This window comes from Labeo rohita, unplaced genomic scaffold, assembly GCF_022985175.1.
Source record: "Labeo rohita strain BAU-BD-2019 unplaced genomic scaffold, IGBB_LRoh.1.0 scaffold_830, whole genome shotgun sequence".
Classification (NCBI taxonomy): domain Eukaryota; kingdom Metazoa; phylum Chordata; class Actinopteri; order Cypriniformes; family Cyprinidae; genus Labeo; species Labeo rohita.
Window position 1 is genome coordinate 3,701 of NW_026129778.1, and position 12,686 is coordinate 16,386.

Here is a 12,686-nt window from a genome sequence, read left to right on the forward strand (position 1 = left end):
TGAATGATTAGTGCGAACATAGACGGATATATGTAGATCGGGAGTCGCATTCCCTTCACAAACAAACGTAATCTACTGCATCTTCAGCGGCTCAGATGTCGGGAGTAAATGACGAGCACCATGTTCATTATTACATCCAGCAACACAACACCTCAATCGCTCAATCAGAGATATTCTTGTCTAATTTACATCACTGCTCCAGCATTGGAACAATGGAGGTTACTGGACTGTGACAGCTGGTCTGAGGTAAGACACTCATGTCTATCAACTATCGCGGGAGGAGCCTCTGTTGGTCTGACGGCACACCGACAGGCATCTGGGAATGGCTCGATTTGAAAAAGTGGATATTTTTATAGATTAATTAAAAGCCACTGCATGGATTTTTATCATTATAGGGTAGATTTGTACATACACTGCCAACACAAATTAATGTTCAAACAACATGAAAAAGTGAACTTTGCATCCAATGACCCCTTTAACCATGATTAGGATTAGGCACAGTTCTTAGCTTAAAGAAGAGCAATGGTGTCCAGAATTTTAGTACAGGTAAAAACAAATTGCTTCTAATGTTCGTCAGCATTTGAAGACATCAAACCACTTTCAGACAGACTAGTGTCAGGAATCTGCAAGGAATGGGACCCAGATGCAAATGAGCAGACAAAGGTGATTTTATTAACAAGATGTAGACTACAACAGCAGGGAGAATGAGGAGTGAAACAGTCCAAACAGAGGGGCAGGGCAGACAACAATACAGGCTGGAGGGGTGACCCCAGAGACTGTAAGAGATGGCAACGGTCTTAGGCACAGAGAAGGCAGCTCCAGAGGAAGAACTAGGCAGGAACACAGGGAACCCGTAGCTTGAAGAGAAACTCTGTTGTCACACAGACTAGCCGCCAGATAGGTACTACCAGAACCAGAGATTGACACGTTAGAGAGAGAAGAGCTGCTTCCAGGCAGAAGGGGTCAGTGCCCAGGAAATCTGGGTAAGGGCAGGACAGGACAAAACACAATAAACAAGATGAGACTAAAGACAACAACAAGACAGACAATTGAGAACAGAAAGAGAGCAAAGGCAATAAACAACCAAATCTAACTAAAGAAAGAATCTAAGAGTAAAAACAAAGCCAAGATCCATAAGGAGTAGGAACTGCAAAAACAAGGGCAAAAGAAAATCTAAAACAAAAGGAGAGAAACAACTTCTAACTTAGATTACAATGCACAAAAAAAAACAAAAAAAAAAAACACAAACAACAAGAACTAGACTGAGCTAGAGGAGACAGAGGAAATGAGAAAACAAAATAACTAGATAAGATATCCAAAATGGCTTGAGCAAGATCAAAGGATCAATTCTGGACCAAGAAACAGGTAAACACCAAACAAACCAGCTGAGACACAAGGGAAAGGAACCCAATATATGGAGCAGCACACACACGAGGACCAGGTGCAGACAATCAAGCAGACAAGGGCTAAACAAGGGGGCGTGACCAGGGGAAACAAGGAGGTGGGACAAGAGGAGCACGTGGCAGACACAAACAGAGACAGAACCATGTGCTTAGACACAAAACAAACAAACATTGAACAAAGACAAGACAGTCAGGGCAGGATCCTGACAGACTAGATTCTCAATGAAGAACCTTATTTCTAAACACAGTGTTGCTCAATCCTAAATTGTTGATGTTTTGGATAAATATTTAAAAATGATCAAAGGCCACTTTTTGTCAAAGTTTAGATTTTAGCTTTTGATCTCATTTTCATTTTACAGATTACCTATCAGAGCCCTTCAAATGATTGATTTTTGGGGGGGATGCAATATCAATTTATTTGTTCATATAAGGGGACAACAATCTTTTGAATGCAGTTTCTTGGGTTAAATTCAGTATTTGATTGCATTCATTAATCACCTGTGTATACTTATAGGAGTATAATTAAAAACTTAAAAAAAGAATGTAAGTTATTAACTTTTTAAAATTTCACATTAAAAAAACTAGTGTTTAAGCATGTCTAAATATTTATTCAAATGCAAAACTTAAACATTGTAAGTAAGGATTACTTGAGGGTTAAGTACAAGACCCTCAGGGGGTCTTCACTCCTTAATGTTATGATGTTATTATAATGTTGTCTCTCCATCACTCTCCAGAATAAAGTGATACTGCAAGTGTCATCGATGTAATAATGAATGCATAATATGCTGTAATGTTTACCAAAGTTGCTGCGAATACCTGTATAGTGAATCTGACCTCTTTCCTGCTTAAAGCTGTTCAAATGTGTTCATATGTGTTGACAGCACTGGTTTGTTTGTATTGAGAGCTCCATGAACCATGTGACCGCATGGCGGAAATGCCGGTGAGATCAAAGCAATTTGAAGCAATTTATCAATGACTTTCACTGAGGCACTACAATGAATTACACCACATTAAGTGTGCCAAAACAGTATTTATTGTTTGAATTTTGTAAAATTAGAAAATTTGAAAGCTGGGACTTTGTTTCATATCCCAAGCAAAGCTGCTAATTTGGATTGAGATTTACATGGGCAGAGTGAGATCATGAGACTGAAAGCGTGTGTCTCACACCAAATGCGTGAGAGTTGGCAACCCTTTAAAGCCATTATTTGGCTGTTAATGGCTGTTCTCTATTTAAATTAATTTCCTGCTCTTGTGACTCATATGTAAATGCATTCATGCATCTTTTCATGCTATCTTATGCAGCTTCTGTACTGCTGTTACAGTATAAAAATGGCATAAGCCAATGTGAACACGAGTCATGTACAGTCACTGGAGGACCTCCATATGCATGTTAATCAGTGAAAAAAGAGAGAGGTTCAAGTATCAAGCATGTTTAGTAACACCAGTGAAATTTACTGATATAATGTTGACTGAGTTGACATCATATGAAGAGGAAGCAACGTATACAGTGAAATAATGTAAATAACGTGGATGTTCTCTGTGCCTATGATTTCCATATTTAAGGAGGTGAATGTGTTGCTGCTGTTGTTTTTCATTTGCATGTGTCATTACACAGTGTGCGAACAGAAACATAAAGACCCTCCAGTAAAATTCAAATGAACACATTTCCAGAGAAATACAGCAACAAAGAGCAACACAGAGAAAAAGAAAATGAATGAAGAAGGAAAATGCAAAGGGTTTTTGTTTTTATAATAATAAACAAATGATGTGACGCTGAATGAGGGATGAGAGCAGATATAATAATCACACTAAAGCTGCAGACAGAAACATCAGACTCAGGACAGAAACACACGACCTCTAAAGTAAGAACCACTCACATCTTCATTTTGTAACTAGAATTAGACTCTGACATGTTAATATTGTCTTAATCATTGTGTACGGTGCATTTATGTTCCTGTTCAGATGGATTTTTAATTACCGCTGAAATCATGTTTGACACCAAAATTAATCTGTGAATATTTGAAATCTGAGTTTATTTGTATTTTTCTTGCTCAGAAATGGACCAAACTCTATTTTTCATTCTTCTTCTCACTGGTGAGTGTGTTTGTGGTTTATTTATGGTTTCTTGTTTCATTAGGTTTGATCCTTTTATGAAAAGCATTCAAGCAAAGTCTCTCTTTCACAGCTCTCTGCTCCGTATCTGAATGTGTTCAGCGTCAGTATCACTTTATTAATGAGATGAAGACCTGGACTGAAGCTCAGAGATACTGCAGAGAGAATTACACAGATCTGGCCACCGTTGACAACATGAACGACATGACAAGTGTGTGAATAGAAGCTGAACAAGAGTGTGAATGATAGAAGTGAATGATAGAAGTGTTCAGTTTGTCTGGATTGGGCTGCAGAGAACAGGTCGTGATAAATGGCAGTGGTCTTCAGGTGAACCTGCGCTCTATCTGAACTGAACTTTGATCTTTTGTTGTCCCTCTTTATGATTATTTGCAATTAAACTTACAACTGAAGAGCCTAAATATATTAGTGATCTAAATTGATCTTATATTACAGCAGTGACTAGAGGTGATTCAGCTTGATATTTTTAGCCTCGAGTGTCTCAAAACAAACCTACAAGGGCCTCGTTTATCATATGTAGATCAACTTGAATCTGGTCCATGTAGGAATGATAGTCCATTAACATAAACCCTTGTTGCTGAGAAATATAATGTAGTGTTTCAATAGTGAATCTAATTCATAATAAAACTCACAGCACAGGGTTGAGATCAAGTTTATGTGATTGTATGTGTGTGTTTCATTTAATGGTTTAAATGCACACGGTCCAGCCAATCAGAATCAAGTTTTTAGACAGATCATAGTATAATGTAAAATATCTTTAACATTGTGAATATTCAATATATCACCAGCTGTAGAAGCAGATCAAGTCTATGAATGACGTGTTTCTGATGTTTCCACCGCTGCTCCTGTTCACATCCAAACCGTAAATCAGAGTAAGAATAACAATCAAATGGATTCATGAATCTTTTTCTCATTTGTTTTTCTTAAAGCAAACACAGGACTCGTCTTTGTCAATCAGACGATGAATTGGAGAGACGCTCAGATTTACTGCAGACAGAATCACATTGATCTGGTCGGTGTGAGAAACCAGAATGAGAATCAACAGGTTGAGAAGATCATTAGTGATAGACAGTTATCTGGATCATATGTCTGGATCGGTCTGTTCAGAGACTCATGGCAGTGGTCAGATCAGAGTGACTCCTCATTCAGATACTGGTACACTGGTGAACCTAATAATGCTGGATACGGTGAAAACTCAGGGACGATGGTTTGACCGCTATTGCACCAATCAGTTTCCTTTTATGTGTCATGACGGTGAGTAGATCCTCACAAAACACACACAATCCATCATCACCTCCAGATCTCTTAAAGTTCACCCTACAAATTCTTTTTTGTTATCAAATTTTTATTGAGGTTTTGAATTTGTAACAAACAATACAACCTGGACAATCAATCAGCATATAACAATGAGTATGAAAAAAAACAAAAAACTAAAAATAATAAATAAGAAAATAAACAGCAATAATTCCAAGTAATAATCTTAAAGCAAATGGCAGAAATATGTTTAAAAAAGTGGGGTGGGGTGGGGTGGGGTGGGGGTGGGGGTGGGGGTGGGGAGCCTAAAACCAAAGTGAGAAAGGGGTGTTTGCCTGGGATACCTGCAGGTGGTGAAATGTTTTCCATTGCTTCATTTAGCGGCAGAAGTGCAGATTTAGTCCAATTTATTCTATATCTGGAGATCTCACTAAAGCTGTCAAAGATTGATAAAATGTTGGGTATGGACTGCAAAGGGTTAGTTAAAAAAAGGAGGACATCATCAGCATACAATGAGATATGATGACTAGTCCCACATATTTTGATTGGGGTAATGCCTTTGTCTATGCGTATCGTCTGTGCCAGTGGTTCAAGCGAGAGCGCAAAAAGAAATGGACTTAGAGGGCAACCCTGACGGGAACCTCTAGCTACTTTAAACAGTGATGAACAGGTTCTGCCTGTTAAGACCATGGCTGTGGGGTTCGTATAAAGCACCTTAATCATATAAATGTAAGAGGGTCCCAAAGCCATGGCCTCCAGCACTGACCACAGATATGACCATTCCAGACGATCAAAGGCTTTCACAGCATCTAGGGAAAGGACAGCAGCAGGAGAGGACGAAAAAGACATGTTATGTATAATATGAAGTAGTCTTCTAACATTATCAGATGCTAACCTAGTTCTAATGAAACCAGTCTGGTCACAGTTAACAAGCTTAGTCATAAATGGTTGAAGTCTCCGTGCGAGTATTTTTGCATAAATTTTTAAGTCAGCATTTAATAAGGACAAAGACCTATAGTTCGCACAATCATTGCTATCCTTATCCTTTTTAGCAAAAGTGAAATAACTGCAATATTAACATCTCTGGAGAAAGACCCTTTATTAACTGCAGCCTGAATCATCTCAAAGAGTAGAGGGCCCAAACTGTCCCAAAAGGTAGTATAAAATTCAGGAGGAATTCCATCCAATCCAGGAGATTTTCCACTACACATATCTAAAGCTGCCTCCTTGAGCTCATCTAACGTGATTGGGGTATCTAAACTGAAAGAATCCTCCTCAGACAGTTTGGGAAGTGATAATTTGTTTAAAAACTTATCACATGCAACTTGGCTATACGGTATCTCTGAACTATATAATTCAGCATAAAAACTAGAGAAAGTAGCATTTATCTGAGAGGGCTCATAAAGAATTATACCAGCTTTAGACTTAATTGAGCTAATATCTGCAAAGTGTTCATTGGACCGCAATTTAAGTGCTAGTAAACGGCTGGGTCTAGCCCCATTAAAATAATACAGCTGTCGTGTCCTATGAATTAAGAATTCAGCTCGTTGCTTCAAAACAGCATTAATTTCCTTTTTCACAAGGTCAAGTTGAAGCTTTACATCCTCATCATAACCTTGTTGTAAAAGAGAGTCCAAGGCTGAAAGCTTTGACTCCAAAATAAGTAATCTAGTTGACCGAACCGTCCTTAAATTCGAAGCATAAGATATAGTAAAGTTCCTAATAAAACCTTTAACCGCATCCCACACTATTCTAAGATCATCTACTGAACCTTTATTTAAATCAACAAAGTCTGTTAGTTGACTCAAAAAATTGATTTTGAATGTTTCATCTCGTAGCAGCGTGGTATTGAAACGCCATCTCGGGGCTTGAGCTGGGTTGGAACTTAACAAAACAGGTGATACGGTGATGCCGTATTGTGGTCAGAAAATGCTACTGGCACTAAGCTAACATTTATAATATTGAAAAATAAGTTAATAGAAGAAAAAATAAAATCAATTCTAGAGAAGGATTTGTGTCTGGAGGATAAATGAATGTAGTCTTTAATGATAGGATTTAACACAACTTAGACACTCTCATTACTTACTGTCACATGACACATACATATAGGGCCTTGGGGGTGGGCACACTGAATGGCATCCAGGGGGCGGTCTGTTCATTCAGCCTTCTCTCTGGTGCTGGTGCCCACTTCTCAATTTTAAGTTACACATAGACATTGAGGGCTCTTGGGGAGGTGCCGATTTGACACGAGCTGGCGGAGGGTGGTTAGTGTCTTGCCCCTCCCCTGTTTTAAAGCACTTTAGAACAACACACACCAACACTACATTTGAGCGGGTGAGGTGAGGCATGGGGTCTTCTTTTTTTTTTTTTTTTTTTTTTTTTTTTTTTTTTTTTTTTTTCACACCCCTGTTCTCTGTTCTTTGTCCGGGGCTGGGGGCTGTGAGGACGAGCTGGCCATCCGGTCGGGGTCTGGGCTGGTGGTCTTCTGCTGCTGCGGGGTACCGGGGTGGTCTTCCTGTCTCCACGCCAGAGTGAAGAGGGTTCAGCTCCGGGGTCTGGCGCTGATTGCCCCTCTGGGGGTAGTGGTGCCTGGATCCAGGAGTATAGAGTACAAATGGGGAGTGTGATTGTGGGTACTGTGTCCATTTTTGTATGTCTACATGTGGGGCGAGTGCGTGAATATTTGTTTGCGTGCATGAGGGTGGGAACGTGTGCTTGTATATATGTGTGCCTGTTTGTCTATGTCCATGTGTCAGGTCAGGCCTTAGACTCCGCCTCACTCATCATCTCAGGCCCCCACCACGCCCTGCCGGTGGAGGATGCCCCCGGCCGCCGGTGCGTTGGTGGTTTCTCGCTCCGGGCGGGATGCTCGGGTGAGCGCTGGCCCGATCTCGGCGGTTGCTTGGCGGGGCCTGGCCCCCTGGCTTTGCTGGGCCCCGGCTAGGGGGTGGGGGCCCTTGGATCGCCGGGCCCAGGGCCGGTCTGCTCTGGTGTGGCCGGCTGCCGGCGGAACCTGCGGGCTTGCCGCCACGCCCCCCTGGGACGTCTGCATTGTGGCTGCCGGATGATCCCCCTCCGGGCCCTCCTCTGCCCTTTTCTGGGTGGGGGCCGCGGTTGTCCCTGCGGTGGTTCTCCTGGGACTCTCGTGCTCGGGGGCATCCGGATGTTTGGGCCCGGGTCTCCTCCATGTCTGCTTCATACCTTGCGGGCGGGGCTGTGGTTCCCCACACACACTATTAAACATTTACATGGAAGAACCTTATGAACACAAACGCGCTCACACACACAGGTGTGCACACAGGTGTACACACAAGCATTCACATTGGTGTAAAAACAGGTGCTCACAGACACACACTGTCTTGATCTGCTGTTGCTTCAAAACATGTTTTGTAATATTAGTTATGTGTGCTGCACAATAACATTTAACATGTAGTATTTACTGTGATTTATATAGATGTTGGTTGTTGCTGCAGTTACTCTGCTGTTGTGTTTTCTCCTTTTGTCAGCAGGTATGGAAGCAGATTATCTTTTTTTTGATCTTTCTCTCTTTCTCTATCCTCCTTCTCCTTTTTTTTTTTTTTTTTTTTTTTTTTTTTTTTTTTTTTTTTTTTTCTTCTTCTCTCTCTCTCTCTCTCTCTCTTTCCCCCTCTTCTGTTGACTTTCTCCCCAATTTTTATTTTATTTTATTTTATTTTTTTTCCCCGTTTTCTCTATCCCCCCGGTCTTGTCTGTAATAGTATGGTTAAATAAAAAGGTACATAAAATTAAATTAATTAAATACATAAAAAAAAAAAAAAAATGGCCGTGAATGATGATAACATAGCTACACATACACACTGTCATGTGTTATCTGTGTTACTGACAGGCCGGGAAAAAAAAAAAAAAAAAAAAAAAAAAAAATGATAGGATTTAACATACGCCAGAGGTCAATCACACCGGTATCATTGATCCAAGTTCTTAGCGCCTCTGAAGCATACTTTTGATCTACATTTTCTGAGTGACCGGACCTATCCACTGAACAGTCCACAACAGCATTAAACTCAGCACCTATAATGAATTTAAAATCGGAAAGTTCAAGGAGTGACTTGGTAATTTGAGCATAAAATTCTTTTTCAAATGTATTAGGGGCTTAAATTGAAACTAGGGCAATATCTCTGTTTTCTATGTGAACTTTCGCAACTGCTATTCTTGCCTTTACCGTCTGTCCAGGTATCCAACATCTTAAGGTGCAAGCTGCGTTGACATAAGATCGCCACTCCTTTAGATTTACTCGAAGCCGAGGAGGAGGCAATAACACGGAAAAAACAATTTGCCATCTGATTTGTATCTCTTTTGATCATATGGGTCTCTTGAAGGAAGGCTATATGAACTCGTTCCTTACGCAAAAAATCCAAAACAGCGACACGTTTTGCTGGATTATTTAGGCCCCTTGCATTGAAGCTGAGCATGTTTAATTTGACACCATCAACCATTTACAACTTAAAACAAGGATAAATTGATAAGTAAATAGGGAACAAGGCAAACTGAGAAGGACGAAAAGGGAAAACGAGAAGGGAGATTTTGACTCTGATTCAGGCTTAAAATAACCAATATTCTGAAAGATTAAAAACAAAAGGTGAAGATTGGGTCCACCCATGTCTATAACTCCTCTAGAGCAAAGCTGAAAAACGGAAAAAGAGAGAGAAAAAAAACACACACACCTGCTTTACAATAGCTTCACGATAAAACGATCTAAACATAAAACCCCTTTCCCATTTATTTTACTGAACACCCATGATATGCGATAACATTATAAACGTCAAGAGGCCCATAAGAAATTAGGACGATGGAAGATCACACATTACTGTCTATATAGGTTTTAGCATCTTTAGGATCTCTGAAGGTTTTCTGAGTGCCTTCCACCTTGAACACCAGCACAGCTGGGAAGTTCATTTGAAACCGGATTCCTTTTTTAATAAGTTCGGCGCAGACCGTGTTGAAGGCTCTCCTCGCGGCACGAACTGCTGGTGAAATGTCCGGAGCGATACAGAGAGGCTGACCTTCGTAGTGAAGTTGGCCTTTGCGTCTAGCTGCAGACAGGATTGTGGTGACATCTCTGGAGCGATGAATCTTGAGGATGACAGGACGTGGACGGCCATCTGTAGGTGTACCAAGCCCTCTGTGCGCGCGGTCGATTTCAATACATTTGACTGGCAGATCTAGCGGTTTTGGTAGGAAAGATTCAAAAAACTGCAGGGGATCGCTTCCCTCCACGGACTCCCTGAGGTTGAGAATCCTAATATTGTCCCGTCTGGTCCTCCCTTCCAGATCTGTAACCTTTTCCGCGAGTGTCGTGTTAAGGTTCTCAAGTGCAAACAACTTCTTTTGCAGCGAAGCGATGTCCTCTTCCACGGCGGAGATGCGAGTCTCTGTTTCGGTCACACAGGATGAGAGTGACTCGGTGGCTGCGGCGATCTCACCAATGCGTTTGATGATACTATCTACTTTAATGTCCAGTCCAGACTCCAATTTGGCGAAAGATTCATTCATCATCTTTTGCGTATGCCGTCCTTCTTCTGCAACCACGTCGGCGATGTGTTTGAGCAAGGCCCCGTGTGAGAAGTCAGGTAGCGAACTTTCATGGCTAACCGCATGTTCGCTGTTAACATTAGCCTCGCTAGAGACCGTGGAATCTTCTGTAAAAACTCGAGAGTGGTCCGGCCTGTTCTGTTTTGATGGCTTGGGCATGGTAGAATGAGAGAAAACCAACAAAATAGTGGCGCTTATAAAGATGGGTTGAGGTAGATAATAAGCAACAGGAAAGTGACCTGGGAGAGGTGAAAAATGTGACCGCTCACTCCAACGCCATTACCGGAAGCCCCTGTTCACCCTATAAATTCATGACAAATTCATCCACAGTGTTTGTTCTGCATGTTGTTTTTGATCAGTCTCTCTCTAGTTTCTGCTTGTGGTTTGTTTCGTTTCCAGATAAACTGATTCTGATTGAAGAGAATCTGACGTGGTCTGAAGCTCTGAGTTACTGCAGACAGAATCATGTGGATCTGGTCTCGGTTCATTCAGAAGAGATTCAGCGTGGTGTGATGAACGTGGTTAAACGGGCGTCTACTGCGGCGGTGTGGTTGGGTTTACACAACTACTGCAGCATGAACATGTGGCTCTGGGTGAGTGGAGAGATCGTGTGCTATCACAACTGGGCTCCAGGGAACGGAACGACACGGGAAAACTGCAGCCTCGAGAACAGAAAAGGAGCAGTTCAGTCTGGAGGAGATCAGCGCTGGATCAGCCTTCCTGAATCTCACAAACTCAACTTCATCTGCAGAAAGAAAAAAAGAACACGCTTATGTGTTTACTTACATTAATGGTTTTCATAGGTTACTTCATTATTTTTCTGATTTACTTTATGTTTGATTTGTTCTTTAGTAAGTTCTGAGTGAATCTGCTTATTGGGTTTTAAAAGTGGCCAGAAGTCTGTTTTATTTCTGTATTATGAAATATGTGTCTTTTAAGAAATTCTTTGTATATCTGGTGTGGTTATGACTACACAAACACATAATACCAGAACATCAGCTCAAGTAAACTCATCTACAGCCAATATTTCCTTATATATAGGCAATAGTTCACTTAGTTTAATGAAGGACCTAGAGATCCTGAGAAGTCTGTTTTATTTCTGTATTTTGAAATGTGTCTTTTAAGATACTCTTTGTATATCTGGTGTGGTTATGACTCTGTATGTTTTGCATCATATCTTGCAAATACATAATACCAGAACATCAGCTCAAATAAACTCATCTACAGCCAATATTTCCTTCTATAAAGACATAAACATTTCAATATGTATTTATTTAAAATGCCTGCATTTTCCCAGGGGTAAGTGCTGCCACACATAGAGTGTAAGTCTGTGGGAAACATTGCTAAATATTGTTACGAATAAGTTAATACTCCAAGAAAATATCCGTAAAATGTAACAGGGATCCCAGTTTAAAAGATCTCTGGAGTCTCCGCTCTCATTTCCAAGGAAACAAAAGGCACACACATCCCTACTATGATCCAGTTCAACAATAAAAAGAAGCTGAATTTAATAGAAATAAAACACAATTTGAGAATAGTTCACTTAGCTTAATGTAGGATCTAGAGATCCTCAGATGCAAACTGTGTTTTCTTCAAGAGAGCAAACTGTAACGGGGAGTGAGAGGCGAGAGGCGAGCGCATCCATCTGCGAGCTTTTATTGATAGGACGAGACAAAGACATAGTCGTACAGGCAGGGTCAAAACAGGAGCAAACAGGTATTTCACAGGCAAGACGTAGAGAATAATCCAAGAAACCGAGCTAGAGTCCAAAAGGCAGGCGGCGAGACAGTCGAGAAGCGATGGCCAGGCGAGGGAACTAAACACAGGGAACAAGGAAACTAGGAAAGGCTAATAGAAATAATAACAACAACAATACTAATCACAATACTCCATGGCTTGCATGGGGAAAGACCGGGGCTTTTATAGCACGCCTGATTGGCCACAGGAGTCGATGCAATCAGCGCAATGGGTGATGGGAGTAGTAGTCCGGGGTGCAATGCAACAGTCTGTGTGTAGTGACAGGGTGAGAGCGACATCTGGTGGTGAGCGGACCGCAGGACACCGACCAGATTCGTAACACAAACATACGTCTCCTGCTTCTGCTCTTCTCTGACTTTACTCAGTCAACTTCTTTAACCCTATGATTATTCATGTAGGGTAAGGAAAGTCAAATCTAGCCAAAACCATGAAGTACTCACCTGCCAGCCTGTTCTAGGTTTGATTTTTTTGATGAATAGAAACTTTAGCGAATAGCATTTATCTTTTTTCTGAATTTCATGCATGATAAATAAATTATTAATTTCTTTTTTAAATCTTATAGAAATGTTTAAG

General features: G+C 40.9%; 1 pseudogene; it reads left to right on the top strand.

Moving 5' to 3' along the window:
• Positions 1-3,211: 3,211 nt before the first annotated feature.
• Positions 3,212-11,227, top strand: LOC127162081 (macrophage mannose receptor 1-like; annotated as a pseudogene).
• Positions 11,228-12,686: the final 1,459 nt, after the last annotated feature.